This window comes from Benincasa hispida, chromosome 7 (genome assembly GCF_027475165.1).
Source record: "Benincasa hispida cultivar pf3 chromosome 7, pf3_genome.v1.1, whole genome shotgun sequence".
NCBI lineage: Eukaryota > Viridiplantae > Streptophyta > Magnoliopsida > Cucurbitales > Cucurbitaceae > Benincasa > Benincasa hispida.
The window spans coordinates 6545786-6549356 of NC_143484.1; positions in this window are offsets into that span (position 1 = coordinate 6545786).

The following is a 3571-nucleotide window of genomic DNA, read 5'->3' on the forward strand; positions in this document are numbered from 1 at the left end:
GGGTACTTTATCCTTGTGATACTACAGATACGACCCGCTTTATAGATGTTACAAGTGTTGTAAAGTGCTATAAATGATCTGATCACTATCATTCATGTAGAGACGTGCGAGCGAGAGTATCATATACAAAGAGTTTGTATAAGATCAGACCACGAAATGATTAGTCTCTTTCTGTAACACCTTTGATAATAGAGATTTACATTTCACTAGAATGACATAGGTGATATTACCTGAATCTTGAGTGAATTGTGAACTGAGCTCATGAAGGTGGTCTTTTGATTTGTATGGGTGAGAGTGGTCAGATTGCCAAGTCAACGAGCTTATAATTTTGGGGATTCGTCTGATTGGGAAGCTAGGAACTCAGCTTCACAAGATGGAATTCACTTCTTTTGCGATGCAGGGGTAAGTAGATAAATTGCTCCCATAAGGGCTGATTCCGGGTCTTGAACATAGTGGCCACACCCTCTCTTGGGAAGAGAGGACTCATCCATAATGGGACTATAACTTATTGTTCATTAGATGAACCAGTGGTACTTAGGTAGCTATATGTAACTAAAGGTGCAAACAGGTAAATTGACCCAGCTATATTTACGAGTGATTTATAAAGGGTCATCGTACTGTTGATTGGTTATATGGACACAGAAATATATCTGTAATGCGAAGACTGCAACTGTCGGTCTTTGGTGGAGTATTCGGCAGTTAACGGATGGTGAATATCGTGATTAAAGAGTTTAGATTGTTATTTACGTAACGTTGGAGCTTCAAGCTACAGGTCCATAAAGTCCCCTTGATATCTTTATAGATTCAAGTTGAGAATCAGATTTTTGGTTAGTTTGAAGTGTTCAAATTAACAAGATGGAATTCGATTATATATGATATAATTAAATTGATTCAATTATATGTAATATAATTGATATGAGGTATTTGGTATATTATTAGATTGGAGGAATTAATATAAATATGATTTAGATTAAATGCCATAAAAATAGAAAAAGAACTATGGTTTATATGTTGCATATGATGCAATATTAAAACTATATGTTATAAATATAATATGATAAGTTAGTTATTGTATTTATTTATAATTTTTTAATTATATGATAATTAATATTTCTTTTTCTCAATAACCGACTTGAGTGGGTGGTTATTCATTGTTCTATGGTAACTATGAGTTAAAAGAAAAAATAGTTTTCCAAATCATGCGAACAACTTATCTCAAAGAAATCACTATCAAATTGCTAATCGAGTGTCTATGTGATAGCACCGAGTATACTAGATGATAGCTTGAGAGGCTACATGATCGAGTATAAGTTTATAAGACAGGCTTCTTCTTCCACATGATCGTTAGATCGCATACTCGATCGTTTACTTCCTCCATCTCTCTATCCAAAATCATACAGAGCTCACAACTTCTAGATTTTAAAATCGAGAATACATTATCTCCATCGGTCTGAAAATCAGCGTCTGTGTATCCTGTAAGGATCAAATCCTTATTCCATACACGAGCATGTAGTCCCTCATTCTCCGAAGATACTTGAGGATCGTCTTCACCACTATCTAGTGATCAAATCCTGGATTGGACCGACAACGATTGACAATCCCTACTATGTAGCAACTGTCGGGTCTGGTACACAATATTGCATATGTAAAGCTTCCTACAGCTGAAGCATAGGGAATCCATTTAAACTCCTCAACTTCTTGAGGTGTCTTAGGACATTGATCCATAGACAAAACGATTCCATGCCTGAAGGGTAATAAACCACTCTTGGAATCTTGCATCCTGCACCTGATCAACATTTGATTTATGTATGATGCCTGAGATAAGGCTAACCTCTTGTTCTTACGATTCCGAATAATCTGGATCCCTAGAACATACTGCGCCTCATCCAAATCTTTCATTTGGATCAGGGCAGCTAGCCACTTTTTAATGTCAGTTAGAAACCCTACATCATTCTCAATGAGTAGGATATCATCCACATATAATACTAGGAAAGTTACTGAGCTGTTGATGATCTTCTTGTTAACACAAGACTCATCAATGTTCTGGTGAAAGCCAAACGATTTGACCGCACTGTCAAATCTAATGTTCCATGATCTAGATGCTTGTTTCAGCCCATAAATGGACCTATAAAGCTTGCAAACTCTTTGCTCTTGATCTGGAACTACGAACCCCTCTAATTGAGCCATGTAGATGGTCTCCTCAAGACTACCATTAAGAAAGGTCATCTTGACGTCAATTAGCCATATATCATAATCATAAAATATGGCTATGGACAGGAGTATCCTGATAGACTTCAGCATGACAATAGGTGGAAAAGTTTCCTCATAGTCCACTCTCTTAACCTTGGTATAACACTTTGCCACGAGTCTAGCCTTAAAGCTTTGCATCTTTCCATCTACACCTTACTTTCGCTTATAGATACACTTACACCCTATAGGTCTTACCCTATCAGGCTGATCCACAAGCTCCCAGACTTGATTGAAGTACATAGACTTCATCTCTTGGTTCATGGCCTTAATCCATTCATCATTGTCAACGTCCTCCATTGCCTGCTTAAAAGACAATGGATCCTCAACCCCATCATCAGTAAAACCCATGTAGCGATCTGATGGGTTCATAACCCTCCCACTACGTCAAGGCAGTCTCAACTCTTGAGCCAGTTGACTAGATGTACTGACCTCAACAACTCTTGTTAATCTGTCAGTCTGTTCAACAACTCTTGATGAACACTCAGTAGTCTTAATCTCACTAGAAATCTCACGTAAAACAAGCTTACTTTGTGGTTTATGATCCTGGATATGGTCTTTTTCCAAGAAGATAGTATTTGTAGAAACAAACACTTTGTTCTCAATCAGATCATAGAAGTATCTACCCCTCGTTTCTATGGGGTAGCCTACAAAGAGGCAAACTTTCGAACGCGGTTCGAACTTCTTCAGGTTAGTCATATGCACGTGGGCTGGACACCCCCAAATCCTGAAGTGGCGTAAACTATCTTTATGGCCTCTCCACAACTCAAAAGGTGTTTCAGAAAAACTTTTCGAGGGAACATTGTATAGAGTGTAATATGCAATCTCCACTGCAAAACCCCAAAACGAGTCTAAAATATGAACATAACTCATCATAGACCGAACCATGTCCAACAAGGTTCTATTACTCCTTTCTAATACACCATTCTGCTGAAGTGTACTTGGGGCCGAGAGTTAGGACGTAATTCCATGTTCTATCATATAATTGGAGGTCCATATACTCTCCACCACGATTAGATCGTAGTGTTTTTATCTTCTTACCTAACAAGTTTTCAAGTTCAGCCTTATACTCCTTGAACTTGTCAAGGCTTCAGACTTTCGTTGCATTAGGTAGAGATAGTCGTACCTTGAATAATCATCTATGAAAGAGATGAAATATTCATACCCACCTCGAGCCCTAACAGTCATCGAACCACAGAGGTCTGAATGTACAAGCTCCAAGGTTTCCTTGGCTCTATAATCTTTTCCTGTAAAAGGTCATTTGGTCATCTTGCCTTCGAGGCATGATTCACACATCGGCAAGGAGTTTTCTTCTAAACACTAT